We start from the raw sequence: 22359 nt of genomic DNA on the forward strand, positions 1-22359 counted from the left end.
CTAAAGAACATAATTTTTGACATGAACATGAGAAAAACAGCAATGACCTGATATGCATACAGAATTTTTTATTATGGTTCTCACTGTAACAATCATAAAAGACAGCAGAACTGGTCTCATGAGCTAACTTATATCTCATCTTCACCCATATCACGCCCATATCAAATAATGAAATCATAGAATCATTAAGTTTGGAAAAGACCTCTAAGGTCATCAAGTCCAACCATCAACAAACACTACCATGAGCACCAAACCATGTCCCGAAGTGCCATGTCCACACAGTTTTTTGAATACATCCAGTGACGGTAACTCCACCACCTCCTTAGGCAGCCTGTTCCAATACCTCATCACTCTTTCAGTAAAGAAATTCTTCTTAATATGCAAACTAAACCTTCTCTGGTGAAACTTAAGCCTATTTCCCCTCATTCTATCTCTGGTTACTTGGGAGAAGAGACCAACACCCACCTCACTACAGCCTCCTTTCAGGTAGTTGTAGAGTGCAATAGGTCAAATGAAACAACATAAGAACTTTTTTTTTTTTTTCCTGCAGTTTTATTTTCAATGTGAGGCTGATTTAATTTGCTTATTTATTGTAATGTTTTACAAAGGAAATGTCACTTTCACTTCTCCACCCTCAGTGGGCAGGGAGTCCTAATGCCAGCTGCTTGTCTTTGTTTGGAAAATAATATTGAAGAAATCAAAGCAGGATTTTACATTCAAAAAAGTACTTGCTTTGCTTTTTGTGTTTCCCAGGTCCATTTCCATAGAAACAGAAACTGAAGCAGTAGCAGAGCGCTCACATTCTCACTTTTCTTGTGAAACAAAACTTGAAGTAAGTTTTTGTTGCTTACTTCAAGCTGGGAGCATAAAGAATAGGTTAGGCAACAAAGCCACAGCACAGGGAAGCAGTGGAACTATTTGCTGAAGGAGTCAAATACTTTTGTGGTTTTTTTTTTAATCTGTTTATAGTTATGCTGTAGAACAAAGAGCAAAAAGGTGTTCTTAGATGCATAGGTAGAAAAGAGATTTAATAAAAACATTTGAGCTATAATATTTATCTCAAATGAAGGAAAATGCTTTATGTCATATTTCTCCTTACAATTTAACACACATAAATGTTCTATTTTAAAAAAGCCCATTTTTTTTTTTTCAGAATGCACTCAGAAGCTTCATAGTCCTTACATATACCCCTAGAATGTAGGTAATTTTAAAGGAATAATTAATAGAACGAGCAAATTTAGAATTAGTTTCATCAGTATTAACAAGCGCTTCTTTAGTGAACTTCAGTCAGCCTTCCTTACAATGTATAATTCTTTAAGTCATCCAGAAGCTTACTTGCCCAAAACAGGTATGTAATTATTTGTCAGATAAAATAATTGCATATCTATAATTTCTTCACTATCATCATAACAACAGTAAGAGTAGGCAGACAATTTCTATTCAAACTAGTATTTTCTCCCAGAAATTTTTCAAGTGCAAGTACCTGTTAAAATTTAATACAATGTTATTGAAAACTCAAATTTTGAACGTCAGGGAAGAATGTGAGATCATCCACCTTGCTTTAAGTTCTACCTCTGAATTTCAATCAGATGTATTTACACTGAACAGAGTTTAATAAGTCCAAAGTACAAGTTTTATAAAGTTTGTGTTGAAAGTCTCTAAAATATTTTAAACCTCAAAAGACTCCTGTTTCAATAGGCAGCTTGCTTCAATGGTTAATTACCTTGGTAATTAGAAATCTGTGCTGGGTAGAAGCTTCAAAGCCAAATACATTCAAAACTCTAAGCTGTACTGTTACAAATCAGACTTTGAAATAGACTTGAAAACATTTTTTTTTTTTTTTCATGCTTTACATTATTTTACTCTAAATCCATATTCCTTCACTTGACAGACAACTTTCAGTACTTTACATGAAGTAGAGCCTCAATTGACTGTCCTGTGTTAGGTTAGAATAGGGTTAATGTTCACACACATCTGGGAGGGACCACAGCTGAAATAAACAGATGACCCAGCCAATGGGATACTTGGTACCAAACTGCCTGCTATATAGCAGGAGAGCTGGCATGGGAAAAGAGGTCCTGATTCCAGTCCAGCCTGTGGCTGGAGCAGGGCAATCTGAACACTGACTGCTGGTAAAGTGTTGCAGTTTATATCACTCATTTTATATATTTCATTAGCAATATCATTATTACTGTTGCTTCTTCTCTCTTTGTGTTGTTTTATTAAACTGTCCTTATCTGAACCCACAGCGTTTTGCCTTTTTCTCCTGATTTTCCTTCCCATCCCACCCTGGGGTGGGTGCCCAGTGTGTGAGCAGCTGCATGGTGTTTAGTTACCGGCTGAGGTTAAATCATGACACTGACATTACCAGAATTTTAGCCCTTATATTGTGATATGTACTGTCATTTAGCCTCTAATCACAGCAAGTACCAGTTAGCAAAACAATACACAATGTGTTATGATATGTGATTTTGCATCCTGCAACTTAAGTACTACAGAATAAACGCAGATAGTGATGGCATGAAAAAGAAGGGTGAAATGTTCAAAGGCAGAAAAAGATGAAGATGACATTTTTTTAAACTCCTCTACATCCTTTATTAATCTGATTCCCTGGGAAATGAGAAGAGTGTGGAGGCAGATCTTAATGAGGAAGGCATTTATTATATGTACAAGTTGTACAATATATTAATTCAAATAAGCTTTCATCTTTCAATGGACCACTGTTTCACAGGAAGATTCATAAGCTTAATAATATTTTATCCTGTTTTTTAAACTTGTGGATTATTTGATCCATAAATTTACTCATGTAACCAGAATTTTTAGAGAACATGTTTGGATTGTGTTGGGCTTTTTTCCTCACTTTTTTTTTTTTTAGTTAACTTCAACAAATAAAGAAAATAATTAGAACAAAAAAGATGCTTGATGTAGTCTTTGTTAAAAAGAAATTAATGATCTTCTGCATTCTCAGAAGTTGTTCAAGGTGCAGCTAGTACAACGCATTCTTGCTATCAGAGGATCAAAGTAGCTTTCCACCATTGATCACTACATTATCTCAAAGAGGTACTATATGACAAACTGTGTAAGACATCACTTGCATTGTGTCTTGCTTTCCCATTCCCCTTCTCCCCAACTTGTCAAAAAACTTTTATTTCAAACACTCGTTCTAAGTTATTTTCTAAAGGTGTGGGAATGTCTCATTTCACTCCACCCCTTTTCAAGTAAAAATTTTTTCTCCTCTTCTCCTACCCTTCCACCTCGTGCCTCCAGCTGTAACTCAAAAAAACCAGCAAAACAGGTCTAACCTTAATTTCCTGTGTTGAATGTGCAGCTGTTTGATTGATGGCTTTGTGAATTATTGATGAAAAATACCTCATGTGCATATTTATGGAAGTGTCTCTTTATTAATTCATAATGCAACTGCTGCAAAGACAAGGAGTGGAGGGCTCAGTCTCCTCCCATGTACAGATCTAAGCAATACCTGCTCCTCAGCTTCTCTCTGATTCCTGTCCCTTTATGAGCTTGCCCTTAGTTATGCAAAAACACCAACAACTTCTATTTGTGTTGTGTTCTGTTCTGCTGTTTTGTGCACCAGTCTTGTGCCAGCCCATAACAAGAGGAACCAAGAGGATTGACATCAAGTTCCCCAGTAATGTTTCTTATGAAAAATAAACTTTAATGGGAGTAACAAGAGTTTACAGCTCATTTCAGTTATTTTCAGTTGCTCTCAGGTGCGACAACACATGCTTCATTTATTTCTACAATGAATATTACACACAGAGAGATGATGTTTGTCATTGGAGACTAAAAAGATGCAAAAATATCCCAGAGGAAATGATGAAAAATAATAAAGTAGTTAGTTACCTGTGCAGTGCTATTTTCCAGGAATACGAAACAGAAAACACCAGAGACTTGAAGTAAACAAGTTCTTTGTGAGATAATTTTCTATGAAAAATATAAAAGAGTAAAAGCACTGTAAACTTCTTGAGCATTACCAGGGCAGGAAAACACACAGGGTATGGTTCTGCATGAAACGTTCTGTTTTCCTCTCCAAAATGGTGCTGGATGTTTCATGGTATGATCTGGCCTTCAGCAGAGTTTGCCTTGATATAATTGTCAACTGGAATGATCAGAAAAGGACAGAAAACACTTTGCATTGGATAACTCCAAATCTCTGAATTCAGCATTCTGAGTAAGGGTAGGTGATAAATAAGTTGTTTACAATTAATTAAAAAAAAAAAAAAAAAAAAAAAGTTCTTCAAAGTTTCATGTGTTGCCTGTCACGGCGGAAGCAGGGAACCCCCAACCACAGCGGTTCTCAACCAGAGCGCTCAGCCTGACAGCTGCTCCCGCCTCACAGCTGAGGGCAGAGCAAACCTGAGTCACGAGAAAGGACGGCTGGGGAGAAAGGGAGGTACAAAAACCCAGTGAGGCCACGCTTGGCGTAAAGGGGTTGCCACTGGTGTGAAGAATGAAATGAGAATTTCTGAACCCTCATGGGCTCAGAACCTGTTAACATATTGGACATTTAGTTTATACACACACACACAGAGAAATAGCTCCATTGCAGTTTGGTTTAGATTCTGATTCTAAGATTTTAAAGCCAGAAGGGACTATTAGATCATCTCTTCTGACCTTCTGTGTAACACGGGTCATAAAATATCATGCAGAGACTGTTGTACTGAGCCAAATAACCCATGTGCAGTCATAAGTCAAAGGAGTTTCAGTGTCAGGTTTTGTCTTCAGTATTTGATCTTAAGAGCAAGGTGGTTTGGGTTTAGATAAATAGAAAACCTTACCTCATTCTCTGTATCATTATCCTTACTCGCTCCAGTAAAGATAAAGGAACATGATCATTTGAGGTAATGCAATTCAGTGAAGGGCTCTGTGTTAAATTATCGAGTGGAGCTTCTGTTTGCTGGCTCTAACATAACTATTAACGTGTGGTAGTATATTAAATAAGCAGCACCCAAGATAACAGCTTGAAGCAGTAACAGAGTCTTAACTAAATATTTAAGTGGAACTAAGAGCTATCACAGATACTTTAGCACTTAATGTGTTTGTCAGTCCCAGTTTCTCATCTGGAGATCCTAACACTGGGGCTTTTATGCTTGGCAACTGGGGGGCTTATGTTTGGTATTTTGTTGGTTTGACTTCACCTTATTATAATCTGCATACTTTGCAAGTTCATATGCAAGTGTTATCCAGCTCAGTACTCATTATACAGACAGGCAGCAACATAATCATATGACTGCACCACAGCAGGCTAAGCGTTGGTACATTTGTTTAAACCACAGAGAGATCTTTCCTCACAGAGAGCTTGTTTCTTCCTCAGGCCCAGCAGAAATCTACTAAAGCTAGTGGTGTGATTTATTTTCTCATCTCCATGGGGCATGAAAATGTTTCTTCAGATTTGGAAGGGAGTGCTCTGAATGGGAAACTTCTGCAGACTCAAAGTGAATGTGCATATCTCTTTTTATCACCTGCATCTGCTTATGACAGAGGAAGAAACATACAGGTCAGTGGTAATTCATTCCATGAAATAAAGGAGGGAGGATTCAGGTGTGTGGTGGAAATGAGAAAACAGATCTGAATTTTAATCTGGCCTTCAGGTGACTTTCTTTACTTTTCCCTGAAGTAGCCATATAGGTGAATGCTCTTGATAAAATTTCTGTCTTCACAACACACTTACCAAAAGCCTTCCTGCAGTGCTGTTGTTACCTGATAGCTTCCAGGATGTTAACAGCAGCTAACAGAGTCAGGTGTCCTGCTGTCTTACAGAAAAGGTAAAATTCCTTTTGGAGAAACATGCTTATTTTTTTTGTAGAATAAAGACCCTAACTAGATCACATATCAAGGAGAGTCTTATCCATGCTTTCACATGTTGACATAACATCTTTTAAATATAATGGATCTGAATACACTTGAGAATGCCAGGTCTGAATACATCAGAGCAGCAGTGATGTGCACATGGAATTCTTAAACATTATTGGGCTACATATTGTGTGAAACTAAGTTTTCTTTTCATGTAATTACTAATAGAAAAGTAAGTTACGTGTAGGTGAATAGTCCCATAAAAATAAGGACCAGTTCAGTCTTTCATTGAAATTTGAATGGAATCCATATTCATACTTTTGGAAAGCCTGAAAGTGATCAGAAGATGTTTATACATCCTTTTCAGGCATGGAAGTGTCAATTTACCACAGAAAACTGTTAGAACTGAATCTGCATATGTGTTTTATGGTTAAATGAGCCTCAGACTGGCAGGATAGACCTAGGCATACAGGCACACACTGAATTCTGCTTCTTAAGGTGCTGAAGTTCACCTTTATTTTTATCTGCCTCATGGCCTAAACATTTGTGAAAGATTAACTCTGTTGTTGTTGTTGTTGTTGTTTAGAATGGTATTTCATTGTGTGATGTTTGATCTTGCTCAGATATAAACTCTAATTTTATTATCAGAAAACAAACAAACAAACGAGTATTTGTTGATATCTCTCACTCTGTTTCCAGTATTTTGATACACATTTTTAATACATTTAATGCCGTCCAGCTCCCCAACAGCAAGACTGAAGTATTTGTTTCTAGACAGCTCCAGATCAGTCATTCTGCAGAAAACATTTTGAGTAGATATATCTGTGTTTTCCTGTCTTTACTTTTCTTTGTTTACGAAAATAATAAAACAATTATTTAGGGGGTAAAAAGGGTGAACTTGTCATATTCAGTCTGATGATGCCTAAAAAAATTTATCCTAAATAAAAATTATATAATGAAAATGTTATAAAAAATAAAAGACAGTGATGGACAGAAATAACATGTTTAAAATAAAGTGTTTAAAATTTCTATAGAATATCCAAATTGTTATTGTCATACAGACAGTGGAAGACAGTTTCAGAATTATATTCTACTTTTAAGTGTGCTTTCACACAGCATGAGTGATTTTAGTCAAGTCAACAGAATCCCAAACTGTGATGCTGTAAAGGAGAAGAGAATTTCCTTAAGAATTTTATAAATTTAGGAATCTATTCTCTGTCATAAAATAAAGTAAATTATAGCTGAGACATTACTCAGAGTAACAATTTCAGAAAGAAAAATAAGAGTTTGAATGTAATATTAAACCTTTTTTCTTTTCATGGTTTAACAATTAGTGAGAGAGAGAGCTCTTTCAGTTTTAAAATTAACATTATTATTTGTTATCAAGCATAAAAGCCAGGAATAATGTTACAATTATCCTTCTGCATTTAAATAATAAGTTTTCCTACTGGGAATAGGTGGCTTTTCTCTTTAAACATAGGCATAATGATGGAAGGAGTGATACTTATGGATCCTTGTGAGTGAGCTTAATTCTGAGTAAGAGTGAGAAAAATGGCATTTACAGCATTTCTCACTGGAGCAGGAGTAAAATAATAGTATCTTTTAAAAGAACAAAAATCTAGCTAGTATTCAGCTTGCTTTGTAGGCCATAGTGCTATTCCACACAGGCTATAGAATTTTATTTGGTTTTACTTTATGTATAGTGAATAGTTTTGGGTTACTGCAGAACAGTTGGCATTTAAGACAGATAGAGCAGAAAGTATTCCCATTGTTGCAAAATGAGCAATCTCAAGGTTTGCTGATTTGACTTCTTTTCTTCCTGACGTATTTATTTCTGTGTCCTTTGGGAAGAAGTGACTTCAGTGTGAAGAAAGTGCTCCTGAACCAGTGAATCCACTGACAAAACAGTGGGCTTTGTTAGCTCATGAGAGAGACTTAAATTCTCGAACTATCGCTTTTTGTGGATGAGGCAGCAAGACCCAGGGAATGGAAGTGGGAAAGGCAAGAAGGAGCCGCACAAAAAGGTCTGCAGAAGTTCCTGTCTGAAAACTCAAGATCCATATTATCAATAAACATCATAAACAGAGACTAACTAGAAACTAAATATTAAAAAAAACAATGCCAATTTAAAGTATAATCTTTAGAAAAGATGACAGACTTAATGCTTCTAAAAATACGAATCACTAGAGAGTAGTTAAAGTAGAGAAGCAGTCTATCTGCAACTCTTATTGCATTACCAATTCTATCCTCACCCTCTCTGCCATCCTCTACTCCACCTATTCTAAGCCCTCTCCTACTCTTGCACCGAAGCTGGTGAATGCTATTGCCCTCTCCTGGCTAGAAAAGGAAGGTACCCAGCAGATAATGGAAAATTGACTGGAAGATCTCTGTCCAAGTCAAGTATCACTGTGGTTGAACTCCGGGGTTGCAGAAAAACTCGGCACGATGCAGAATACTAGCCTAAAGCTGAACAAGTACTGTTTGAGAGGGAAAACTAATAAAATTAAATAATATTGAAAGTGAGGTTAAAATCATCATTTATTTAGGGAAGAACATATCACACAAATTCATTTAAAGTGTCTCTTGATCCTCCTGGCACTGGACAAATCTACACAGGAGAGAGTTTTGTCCAGGTGCAATTCATCTGTGCAGCTCCTTTCCTGAATGTCCTTTTTCAGTCATCTTCACTTCAAGCAGACTGAGACACAGATGACAGTGGAATTGCAATAATAGCCAGCCCAAGTTTCTTCTTTACTCTGCTTCCTGTGCTGGGCCCCTCCTGATCTCTCTGCTGTGACAGCAGCTTTAAGGGTTTAACAACACAGTGCCTTTTGATCTCATTTTGGCAGCTGTGATTAAATAGACACACATCACTTGCTGTGCCACCATGTGAGCAACCCATGGTTCACCTTCACTGAATTAGTACCCGCTGAGCACTGCAAATATTTGAAATGTCAGTCCATTTGATAATGTCAAAGAGGGCTGCAAATACCACAGAATGGCACCAAGGAAACATTCAACACACGCAGTGGCATATATAATATCTCTTTTCTTCAGGACAAAAATCATAGTTAAATAGAAACAGGAAACCATCATAAGAAGACGTTAAGGTCAACAGATCTAATAACCTGAAGTGGGACGTGCTCCTGCAATTTATCACCTTAAAATTTTAAGCAAATCCATAGAGTCTTGTTATGACATCATTATTATGTTTTCCCACTGAAGAATCCTAAAACAGAGGGAAATATTTTATCTGAAGACTACACAATAATGAGGCCATATTTTCAGTCACAGAAGCTTGGATCAGCAAAGAAGCAGGTGAAAGTAGAAGAGATTAAGCTGACTAGTAGGTTGCACTTTGCCCTGTAGAAAGATTTGCCTTTACAAAAGACAGCAGGAAATAAGCATTAAACTTGTTGCTGGGGAAAGTTACCAAGCTGAGGCGTGTGCAACAAACATCTGAAAACTGGCAATTACACAGAAGGGGGAATAGTCTTCCAATGAGTTACAGCTTTTTTTACTTTTTTTTTTTTTTTTTGTGAGTGTGTGTGTGTGTGTGTTTTAGATTGTTTTTGCTGAACTGCAGATTTTTAAACTTTTCCCAAAATTGTACCAGCCAATATGAGAAATGAAATATTACTGTCACAGAGCAAGTTTCCTTTTACATAGAAGAATCATTCACTCACCTCATCTAAAGCTTTTAAAAAAAATAATAAAAAAATAAAAGAGAAGTAAAATTCATGTACTGACTGGCACAGCAGGCAAATACCGTGTGCCTTTTTTGTGGCAGGTGAGAGGCAAGAGATGCTTTTTCCCTTTGTATGCTGATGAAGACTAATGATTCACTGAGCACAAATACATCTGCATGTAGTTAATGAGTGGTAGCTTAGCAATAGGAAGTTATAGTGAGAATTATTGTTTGTTTTGTGCCAATAACCAATTATCTTGACATTTCAAAAAGGAGCTACTTTTCAGTATCTTAAAGGCAGGTGTTCAGTTAATCTAAAGAGCTATCTTTAAATACGAAAAATATTACAAACTGCAGTACACTCAGCACTCCAGTCCCATCCCAAAGCCATGAAGGCTTGGTTACAAAGTCCTCTAAGTCCTCTTGGGCTTATCAGTCACTTCAATGGCTTCATTTTTTTGTTTGTTTGTTTTTGGTTTTGTTTTTCTTTGCTCACTGTCAAACTTGGGTGAGGCTCTACCTGCAACTCGTCATTTCCAAGCTCTATATCAGTACATGAGAAGTGATTTATGTTACCAGTATATCTCTATTTTTTCCTACTAATATATTTATGAAATTATTTAAGAAAAAAAAGGAAAGTTACAGTAGGTCTTTGCCTATTTAGCTAATATAACTAAAGTACAAGTGGTGTAATTTATTAGTGGTAGATAGGATGGATCAGTCTAAAATGCAATTTGAATGCAGACAAATAAACTCCAGTAAATCTCTCAAAGATGCTAACTCCTAAAGAGGTCTGGGAATTTTACTTCCTGCTTTGCCTGTTGTCATTGTTATAACAAACAGCATGTCACTGCAAACACCCCAAGCAACAAAAGTTATTACTCATTCTCCTACCTCCTCTTCTAAAGAATGTCAAGACAAAGTTGCACTTTTTTGCTTAAAACATAACTAACTTCTATTGTAGTTTTACTTTCATTACTTTATTGGACTTTAATGTCAACATATACAGATGCACACATGCAAAACTTATTACGCTCACTTGGTAAGAAGTACAAACAAAAAATCCAAGTCTCTTTGCTCCTACTTTACATGTGTTTAATTAAACTGGAACTGTTGGTCATTGTTAAATAAATGCTTCAAAACCAAATTTATCAATTATTTCCCTTCCACCTGCTTTCCATCTGAAAGTAGGAAGGCAGGAGACTGCAGTCAAAAGCAGGCAGGCTGTACAAAGCCTTTGAGTTTTGCTCACCTCTGCTAATTTTTCCTTTGATCACATTATTAGACAACAATGTCAGATATTCCTTTTCATGTGCGCAGTTTATTTCAAATCTTTTTCTTCTTATCTTGTAATCAGGAAGGGACTAAAATTCTTATTAATGTCTCTGTTACACAGGCGTTCATTAGTGTAATTCTTTCTTTGCCCATATCCTTCAATCACCTTTGAAGTGATTCAGTTCCACAAATAAAGCACAGAATATGATTTTATTACAATAGGGTGGCTTCAGTAGGTGTCTCTCATCTGACCTTAGGACATGCTTTGTCCTGAGGCAGACTTTAAGTATCCTCAGATACTCTTCCCACATGGCATGAAAAAAAAGGTCCCTTTGGACATTTAGCAGATGAAAGCAAGGCAAGATATTTAGTGCCTGGTTAGCTCATTCCTCATTCCATGGTATTCATCTTTTTTTTTTTTTTTTTTCTCTTTTTTTTTTTTTTCCTAAACTTGCATCAGCCTTTCTCTGCCATCAGCAGACCTGGTATATGAACTGAATACGAAGGGAAGCCTAATTAAAGGAATAGGCCCACGGCTGATAATTAAAATCTGCACCTTGATCCATTATTCTAGATTCTGGCTTTAAATGGCTTCTATTTATTTATACTCATGGAATAAATAAAGCTAGAGCTCCCTTTTCGCAGTGAGACCTACCAGTGATCTTGTGTTTATTTACTGCTTCTTATTTTAGTCACATCAGTGTTAATTATGCAGATATTTGAGTTGAATGTGTTCAGTATAAATATACTTACCCACTTGACTATTACTTACCATCCCTTGCTCTTTTTCATGCAAGCTATACACCTTTCTTCAGTTGTTCCTCTGGATGCATGGGGACAAGACAGGCTAATGTGGGTGTTCTTAGATACACAAGTACTGGGATATACTTTAGAGTGTGTAATAACAACCCAGACTTGTAATGTTAAAACAAGTAGCCATTGCAGCAATGCAAAAGATAGTCTTGATGCAGCGTCAGCAAAATTGAAAGAAATAGCAGGATTATGCTTCTTCAGAAAACAGAAAATTAGAGCTAAACTAGCACTAATTATCATTTCAGCACTGCTCTCTGTCCCTGACAGAAGAGCTTCCACTTCGTTTGGGAGGCCAAACACACCAATAGGCAAAGATACACGACATGGAGGATTGCCTAACCCCTCTCCACCTCTCTGAACACAATGACTCAAGACAAGAAGCAAAGGCAACAAGTTTCTGCCTGCTGCAGCAAGTACACCTCCTCTGTGACGGCCCCACCTTCCCAGGTGTTGTTGCATAATAGGCAGGATGCTCTGCAAGTTGTTGATTCATCTAGCTTGGAGGGGTTGATGAAGTTAAGCTGGCCTACTCTGGGCATCAAAACTGCTTCCCATGAAGGAAAAAAGACTGACCATTGTCATAGGAGATGCCCTTCTGAAGGGAACAGAAGGCCCAATATGCAGATTGAACCCACTTCTTAGAGAAGTCTGCTACCTCCCTAAGGCCAGAGTCAAAGATGTGAAGAGAAAGCTCCCTACACTGGCACAACCCTAATATTAATATTCATTACTGATTTTTTCACGTAGGCAGCAATGAAGTTACAAGAAGTCCAAGGGAAGTCAAGAGAGACTTCAAGGCCTTGGGATGACAGGTTAAGATATCAGAAGCATAAGCAGTGTTCTCCACTATCCCTCCAGTCACAGGGAATGATGAGGGAAGAAACAGGAAGAGCCAGCAGATACTTGCTGGACACAGGGGAAAACATAGTGATAGAGGATGAGGAAAAGGCTAAGGTACTGAATGCCTTCTTTGTCTCAGCCTTTAACAGTAAAACCTCTTGGCCTCCCAGAAGAGACTTGTCTTCTGGGTACCCAACTCTCTGAGATGGAAAACAGGGATGGGGAGCAGAATGAAGCCCTCATAATCCATGGGGAAATGATTAGCGACCTGCTATACCACTTAGACACACACAGGTCTATTGGGCTGGATGGTATTCATCCAAGGGTACTGAGAGGGCTGGCAGAAGTGCTCACTCAGTCACTTTCCACCATTTATCATCAGCCCTAGCTAACTAAGGAGGTCCCAGTGGACTGGAGGTTAGCCAATGTGAGGTTAGTCAACCAGAAGGGCTGAGAGGAGGATCTGGGAATTTGAAGTGCTGGGGTTAGACCCCCAGCCCTGAACAAGAGTTCGCATTTGGATGATGCCCATAAGCAGGACCCTCCTGACTGGTTTTCACCCAGGGTCTGGCCAGCCTTGGGTAGGAAGTGATGAGGAGATCACCACCAAGTGCCTCTGCTTTGCACATTAACTTGGAGGCAAGACAAGAAGCCACCTCTATAAGAGCTGACTCTGCTTAAGGTGCAGTTGGGTGCCTACAAGTGCATGTGGTGTTCTGGTTATTGAAAGGGCTCCCTGGTTTTTCATAGCAAGTGGAGTTCTCAGGATAGTGGAACAAGATGATTGGACTGATCACCTGGGCCCTTCCATCTCCCATGGCATGGTTTTGGAGTCAGCTCTCTCCCTTCTGCACACCCTATGCTGTGAGTGAATGTATTGACTTATTCCTCCCTCCAGTGGTCTGGCATGTTGGATGGTTGGTCTATGATTTAAGAGCAGCGGGAGAACTTTTGCTGCTGGTTTGCCTGTTGGTGACAACATCCTTAGTCAGGCAAGTGGTCAGCAGAAGAGAACTACAGGCCTGACTGTCTGGTCTTGGTGCCAGGGAAGGTCATGGAGCAGGTCATCTTGAATGCCACAGTATGGCATGCACAGGACAGCCAGGCGATCAGGCCCAGTCAGCATGGGCTTATGAAAGGCAGGTCCTGCTTGACTACCATGATCTCCTTCTATGACAAGGTCACCTGCTTAGTGGATGAGGGAAAGGCTGTGGATGTTTGTTACCTGGGCTCTAGTAAAGCTTTTGACATTATTTCCTGTAGGATTTTTTTGGAGAAACTGACTGCTCATGACTTGGATGGGTGTATACTTTGCTGGATAAAAAATTGACTGGATGGCCAGGCCTCTAAAGAGTGGAGGTGGATGAAGTTAAATCCAGTTGGTGGCCAAAATATGGTGATAAAAATACCCAGAAGACTTCTGTAACAACTGAGCTGAGTAAAAATATCTAGTAGATCCCAGTGAATGCTGGCTAGCCCTAACTCAAAGGCTATCAGTGAAATGTAAATGAACCCCCAGCACACAACTGGAGAGATGTGAAAAGTTACAACAATGAAGAAAATACTTCACTGTAAATAGCATGAAATAATACAAGGTTATACAGTTAAACTGTCACTACCTGGGTTATTAATCTGCTAAAAAAAGATGATATAGTGACAAAAACACTTTCGCAAGAGGACACACAAATTTAGATTTATCAGAGAAATAAGGTACTAGAGCTGCTCCAGGAGACAGTAGCTCAGAGGCATAAGAATAATTTCTTATGCCATCTTTCTGCTGAATCTGACCTTGAAATTACTTCTCATTCATTTTGGGACAAAATCTAACAGGAGATCATAAAGATCTCTAGATTTATTTGCTACACTGTGTCCTGAATTAGCCAGTCACGAAGACATGCTGAATCTTATCCAAGGGACAGCAAGTAGGCTGTGAGTAGTGAGTACAGCTGCAGTTTCAAATGTGTGTTCAGATTTATGTCAAGAACTCTTGTCTTCCTTCACACTGCTCTGCTCCATGTTTTGTTAAGCCTGAGAGTACACCTGAGTTAATATATAAATGCAACAACACATTAAGTATCTACATGGACTAACTCTGCACATGAGAAGAATGGCTTGGACATTAATAAAACAGAGAAACTGCCACTGAATAGAACAGGCTACCATAGCAATCAGATGTTTGACCCAGATGTGTAGAAAAATTCTGTATCTGACCTTCAAGCTCTTCTGAAGCTCTGCTGTTATGGTCCAGGGTATTGGAGCTGTTGCCACATTTGAGTCTGAAGTAGCATGGTCCCATTGTTTCTTTGGTTCACTCTCAATGGCAAGCAACTCCCATAGGCAAAGACTGTCCTAAGTTAGAGGTTTTCTGCTGAATATCTGCATATGCTGTGACATTGGTTGGATGTTGTTGTCTTAAGGGAAATTACTTTGTTAGTCAATTACTGATGGAGCCCTCCACAGACAACCACCTACCCTGTACCAGCAAGAACTGGGAGCCACTAAGTTAAAGGAAGCAGTTAAATTCCTGAGGGCAAGGGAGACATGAGCTGTCTAGTTCCCACTTATTTTTGCAACTATTAGAGATGCCATGCTACTGTATCAGTTTGGACAAGCATCAGCTGTACCATTACTTTACTGGGACTCATTCTGTAGCAAAGGTATTCAAGCCTAGCTATATGTTTCCTTATGTGTTGACTGGAATACACATAACTGCAAGGACCAAAATAGCCCTCAGCATCAGGTATAACATCCAGAGACAACTAATCCTAAGTGCTGCTGTAGGCTTCCTGCACCACACTCTTTTAGCATGACTTTTATGGGAGGTAGCTTGTAGTGGTAATTCAACTCTACTTTTTCCTGTTTTGATGGATAATCATAGGAACAAGGTAAATATTTGAATGGATATGGAATTCAAGGCAAAGAATGAAACTAAATCAGTCCCATTGTTATCATTAGCCCTTAAGACGTCTCAACCAGTTTACGTCAAAATAATCACCACTTTTTGTCACTGACGGAGAATAAGCGGGAGACAGACACCATCCTATGATGACCGGAAAGCCTCGTTTATTGAAAATCAGAAGGCATCTTTTATATCGTTCTTAATTAGCTCATACATATTTAAATTAGCTCGTACATATTGCAAAAGCGAAGCTCATCATTGGTTACAGATTACATGTCAACCTCTTTTATGTTTATCTTTTGTGTTTAGCCTTGCGGTTAGCAGTTCTTTATCTTAGTGTTCCAGTTCCTTTTACTCATCCCATTATCCTACAATAGTTGCACCCCAGGTTATCTTGACCTGGAGTTTGTTTTACTAAACTTCAACCAGCTGCACTTTATCATGTCCCTTTGCTGTTAGCCACTCTGTGGCTAAGCTCTCCACATGTCACCACCACTAAAATCACTTCATAATATTGTATAGTAATGCAATTATTACCTATTAAAGAGTGTTCTTTAAGTCTAGCTGTAAGCTTGCATAGATGTTACAATCCAGTGTGCAAGTTATAATGAGGTGTTTTTTTTCTTATTTAGAAAAAAGAAGTGCTCAGAAGTTTTCATGTACAGAGTCAAAAGGCAGCTACAATACAAAATTTTTTTCAAAACTACCTTATTTACTGGTCCTATGTGTACTTTATTCCATGTAGTGGGGGAGAAGCATGAAGGAATAGCAAAAGAAAAAAATCTGTATACCTTCCTAATAGATTATAGAAGGAAAAATTTCTTCTGCTCTTCAGTTCAGTTCATTCTTTGCAGTTACTCCATATCACCCCAAAATTTTGTGCCTATGCTGTATTCAAAGAAAGGAAGTAAAGAAAAAGAAAGGTCTTGACTGTATACTTGAACTTGATCTTATGAAGAAGAGTAGGAGCAATGCCCTCAAGTTAAGTGAATTAAGCCTGTGGCTAAGAGTGAGAAGCAGGAAAGAACAGAGATGGTTTAAGCTGTGTAAACCTGCGGGCTTGGCAGCATAGTGCTTCAGTGAAATACCTTTAACTGGAAAGTTACCAGCCAAAAAATATTCTGCTGTTGATTTTGTAGCTAAAGGGAGAGATACAGATGGCACACAGATAAACAGTTAAATACTAAATATGTAACACTCACATTAGTTGTTATCATCTAATCCCATCAATTTTAATGAAACATTCTGTACACAAACATATATAGGTCCTTGCTATGTATTTTTCAGACATTGACTATAAAATTGTAGAATTCATTTTTGTGCAAAATACAAGGAAGGAAGCATAGAAAGAACACTTTGACCTGCTAAACTGGTATGTCAAAATGCTGAGCCCAGGTATTTTGGTCCGCCTGTGGCAGATCTTGTCTCATGGCTTTATTTTTTTTCCATCAGATCTTTAAAGAAAAAAAATAGACAAAAAAGGTGAAAGGAACATAAAATCTCAAGGGAGAATAACAAACTAATAATGGATGAACAATGTGTATCAGGATTTCTTACAGCATGCAAAGTAACTTGTCCTAAATTTCCAGTGTAGAGCCAAAGTTTTAAATGGGTGCAAATCATGACTTCTGTTGAAAAAAATTGATTACTTTTCCTGTTTAACCTGTATATAAAACTGTGCAGATGTAGAGACTCCTAGAGTGAGACTATTTCTTGGTCTTCTATGTTTAGGAGGGCAGTCATTATTAGAATGGGTTAGTTTAAGTCAATAGCTTTAATAAAATATAAATTTTTCCCTACGGTAGAAAAGTATTTCGTTCAATGCCTTATGCAGTTCATGTATTGAGAATGATAATAAAAAATGTGACCCATATCAAGTGTCAATCAATTATTCTACCTGTATTCCAACAGATGAGTAAAATGGATATTTGCCAATATCACTTTTACGGCATAAGGAAGCCATAAGTCTACAGAGTAGATCAGGAATGATTGCTCAAAATATTATAAGCAGCTAATTGATAAGGACCTCACAACATACTTCCAAGCAGGATGGAGTACCATTTAAAAAGTTAGACAAACTCTCGTTGATTGAATAAGGTCTACAAGGACTGGAAAACAGCCAGAACAAAGCTATTATTTAATAAAGGGACTAGCACTTTTTTCTTTTTTTTTTCTTTTTTTTTTTCTTTTTTTTTCCAAGTTGCAATTTACTTAAGATTATACAAAGGTTTCTAAAGGCTTTAAAAGGATTAATTCATTAATATATCCATCTGGTCAATATTCTTAATGAAGAAAATGAATTGCTTTATTGAATGTATGAACTCAGCTTGAAAGTGATTTTAAAACTTTGAATTTCCAGGAACCTAAATGAGACCACTAATCTACCTGAGCACAACAAAGCTTTGGAGTCTAATAAAAGGAAAACAATTTTATTATTAGCATATTACATAGAAATATCTTCCCAATAAAATTTAAAAAATAAGCTGGCAAAGGGCTGACATAAAGGTTGAAGTTTGACACTAGACTATTCAGATCAGCAATACGGTGAAATATTTGTAATGTGAGGCTGTAACCAATGACTCAGACAAGATACCAAGGGAGGTGGTAACTTCTCAAGCTTGTGGGAGCAATCTGTCTCACCTCTCTTAAATACTTATTTCAAAATGGGATGAATCATCTTCTAGAGAAGTCTGTAATACCAGTGGACATAGAGCCACAGAACCCAGAGGGGACCCTACATGACTAATTTAGATTATGTGCCAAATTTTTAAGTAGCTGTAGTTAGATGTAATAGACCTAAGCCGTCACAAGAAAGGTGCCTAAAAATATACTGTAACTCAAACAAAAGCATCTTGTTTTGCAAAAATGAGAAGGCAATGCACTATGCCATCTGTTAGCAGGAAGTCAGCTTAAATAATAACAATAATCCCTTTTTTATTTCAGGAGCTTTATGGGGGTGGCTCACCAGCCATTGTTCAGCACACTTCTACCATCAAACAGGGAATGAGATACTGAGACAGATCAGGTAAAGAATGGGTAACAGTATACTCAGACACCCATCATATGACAGTTATAAGAGATTTGGTCCTCAGTTTTGATAAAGATAACTTTAATTTGAAAAGTTTTTAGAGAGGAAAGATGTTGTTCTCACCAGGCAAAATCTGTAAGTAGATAGTACATTATATGCAGCAAACCAAGCATTTGAGCATTCAGGCCTTTCAGGTCTGAAGCAGAAAAAGTACACCTGAAAGGTAAAGAAAACTTAAGTACAAACTGGTTCAGATTTAATTAGGTAAAGAAAATTTAAGAACAAACTGGTTTAGATTTAATTAGGTATTATATCACCAAGACAGAGAGAAAAGAAAGAAAAGGGAATCTTAACATGGTAGTGGGGGAGATAAGATAGTTACCTGCCAGAGAGTCAGCTAAAATATAGGTTAGCTGCACATTGTGCATGCATGTGTGTGTGAGGGGAGGGTGTGTGCTTACTTATGCCCTTGAACCAGTGTTCCTACTGAATCTGTGATTTTTGCTGTTTCATAAAATTATGAACCTACTTCCAAAGTTCATATCTGTAAGATATTTTCTCCAGATCTAGACTGAGATGATAAAAAAATTATTTTCTCATAAAACTTTTTCTCCTACTGGTAGCTGGTTGATTCCATCCTTTATTGATTGTCTGTATGAATTTATTCTGGTGCATAATGGTTGTTTATTTCCACACACATCACTTCGGTAAAGGTACTGAATACACTGGATGAAACATAATATCCTTCAAGAAATGAAAATAAAGAATCTGAGGACTTTAACGGTTCTGCTGCAGGTAGTATTTTTGTGGTGGTTGTGGAGGTCTTTGGCAATCATAAATTATGACTTGAGGCACAACCTGGATTCATTCAGTGCACATCAGACTCTGGAGATCTAGTTTCAAAAGATAAATTTACTGAGAAGGCTGTTGGAATAATTCATTTTCCACCACAGATTCTGGTGTGCACCTGGGGGAGTTGCAGTAGTGTAAGGATATGGGGTCCTTCTTGTGTTTAGATAAATTCTAACAGTGTTCAAAGTTTACATTTGAACATCTAAGTTCTAATTCTGGTGGAATGTTCCTACTAGGTATGAGCTTTTATAGATTGTGAAGGTGTGTACCTCCTGTATTTCCTTTAGAGGAAATGTGGTGTGATCTGAGTTGCTGACTGTGCATTATAGCTTCTTTTGGCTTGAAGAAGATGGTTGCTGGCTTTATAAGGGTAAGAAATAGGTGAGCTTTGAGTTTTCTGCATGTTGCAGTTCACAAATTGTCACTTATTTATTATATTGTGGTATTACAAAAACTTTGAAAAAAGGTCATTGGTTGTGTTTTAGAAGGTGGTAGGACAGGACAGATTTCTAAACTGCCGGATAAATCAGATTTATATTTTAGGCATCATATAGACATGATAATTGAACTATTTAAAATCTGTCCAAGGTGGCCTAGTTTTATGCCTGTTATCTAGAGGTCATATTCATTATTGAAAGTAAAGTTGTTGCTAAAGATGATTATAATAATGATATCCTTGAACTTATGCTATGAATATTGGTCTTGTTATTTGAAGTATTCTGGACAGGATATGTAGCACAAAATTACAAGGTATTAGTGGACAATGGCATGAAGGTGTTTTGCAGTTGATGGAAGAAATCATCTGTATATTAGTGAAATCTTGGAGTCTAGGTGACTAGGGGTCTTGAGGTTGGTTTTCAGAGAAATTCAGGTAAATATTATTGGCTTACCAGAGATCTTTTTTTAGTGATCATACTAAAAACTCTTGCAGGGGACAGGGCTTTATGATTTTTCTTGGAACTCAGATGTCTCCAAACAGAGACGTTAATGACATGTTTGAGTTCTATAATCAAGAAAGCACTATCTATCTTAACACATTGCTACATCACCTCTCATGCCTCTGGTCTGTGGGTAGAGAATTTTTTTTATAGTGTTTTCCTTACTTGACTTATCAAACCATTTTCTCACTAGTAACCAGTTCATATTCTTCAATTTATATTTTTTGACAAGGATAAACAAAGGAGTGGTGTCGTGTGTGTGTGTCACTTTTTACTAGCTTTATAGATGAGCAGACTTCATATAGTACGGAATATCCCTTTGGTCAGTTTGGGTCAGCTGTCCTGGTTATGTCCCCCTCCCAGTGCATGAGCGCTGGCTCTGGACCACTTTGTTTTCCTGCCCTAGGTGGGAGCTATGCTGTAATCTCTCTAACAGTGTTTTCTCTCTTGGTCCTCTCCCTTTTCCTCCTGCAGACATACCTGCAGTTGGAGTGATGCCTTCAGACTGAAACACAGAAGATCTATGAAACCTGTTGTGAGGATTTGAACTGCTTCCTTTTTGCTTCCTCAACCCCAGATGCAGAGGACAATATTGACAGCTGGACCTCATCCTTTTACCAGTGGAGACAAGTACACATGACAAAAGCACCAACATGGACATTATTCTCTCATGGGACAAGCTGCTGTCTGAGACATGCCTCACCTTGAAGTCCACCAGGTCTTTCACAGAAGGCTACACAGCTGTTAACCAGGCCCAACTCAATGCAGTAACCTCATTAATGGCCCCTTCCTCTCTGGAGCTCAGCTGCCAGCCACCTTGTAAAAACCTTGTATAAACTCACTCAGTGGTGGATGGCACGGTGGTTTTGAAAATGACAGCCAAAAAAGCTTCACTGAGCTCCATGAAAGTGGATATAGCAACAGCAACTGTGAGGACAATAAAAGGTGGACAAAATGACAATGAACAAGGAGGTAAAGGTAATCCTCTCTGCCAGACAGCCTTCACCAGCATAATGTATCTCTTTTTTCTCATGTCAGTCATATGCTTCCTCTGCATGTCCTGTTGCATTCATAAGCCTAAGCATGCTGTACTGAAGTATCTTGGCTATGGACCTCATCTTCAGGGGGAGGAATCACTGTGTCCTAAACTGCTGCACCTCTTAATGTGGGCTCGATTTTCAGTAATCAGGACACGATTTGTACAAGAAGACTTGTATTTCAGTTTCTTATAGATGAGTAATGTTCAGAGTAAAAGCAGAGTACACACTCTAAATCTTTTTAGGAGTGCAGAATGAAGTCATGTCACTCCATGTAACTTATTAGTTTCCAAATATTTTCCTTCATATCTTTAAAAATAATTCTTCCCTTCCAGAAGCTACCGCTGCACTCTGTACTTGGACCAGCATCTGTGTAGGACTCCTGATCCATTCTTTTTAAAGGTACAAACTGAGCAAAATAAGGAACAAGTTCTCTGCTTATATAATGAAAATTCAGAGTAGCTGTCTCCCTTGTGACGAGTTATATCCTTTCTGCTATAATCACTCAGTACGTATGGATCATCTGGTTTCTACATAAAGAATTATCATGAAAGTAATAGTTTATCATCCTCTAAAAGTTCTAATGGATGAAGAGAATGGAGGTTAAAGGCTATATTTTTAGTCTGGAAAGATACTTTTTTTTTTTTTTTTTGGAGTTCTATCTTCCCGTGTTGCAGTACTGCTCAGTTTAGAGTATTTTCATCAGCAAAACTCAGATGTATTTCCCTGTACTCATTATCTGTTTGTTTGGCTCCCACATTTTTGGTTTATGCTATGACTGCTCACTTTTATTGTAACTTAGATCAATTAAATGACATCCTGTCATGTTCCTCCCTCCATGTGCAACTTCTCTGTTCTTACTAGCTTCATGATCTGTTTAATGTTGGTTTTCCATTCTTTTCCGATTCTTCCACAACTCTGCTCAATTCCTTCTGTACCATGTTCGTTATAGGAAAATCTCCAAGCTCATTTCCAAAATAGTTAGAATTCTATTGTACTTCAAATGCTGAACTTGGAGCTTGTGCTTTAATTGCATGTAACAAACAAGATGGAGCTTTCTGCCATTGCTCATTACTTTTGCTGAAATTGTCTTAGGGTCTAGCTGGTAACAAAGTAATCTTCATTGTGTTTTCTTCTGATGTTGTCAACCAACTTCATCATAAAGTCTGTTGCTTTTC

The 22359-nt window shown here is 37.8% G+C and overlaps 1 pseudogene; it reads left to right on the forward strand.

The window, feature by feature from the left end:
• The window catches only part of LOC103773553, a 21807-nt pseudogene extending 691 nt beyond the window's left edge, over window positions 1-21116 (forward strand).
• Window positions 21117-22359: the final 1243 nt, after the last annotated feature.

The sequence above is a fragment of the Merops nubicus genome, unplaced genomic scaffold (assembly GCF_000691845.1).
Source record: "Merops nubicus isolate BGI_N331 unplaced genomic scaffold, ASM69184v1 scaffold3425, whole genome shotgun sequence".
Classification (NCBI taxonomy): Eukaryota; Metazoa; Chordata; class Aves; order Coraciiformes; family Meropidae; genus Merops; species Merops nubicus.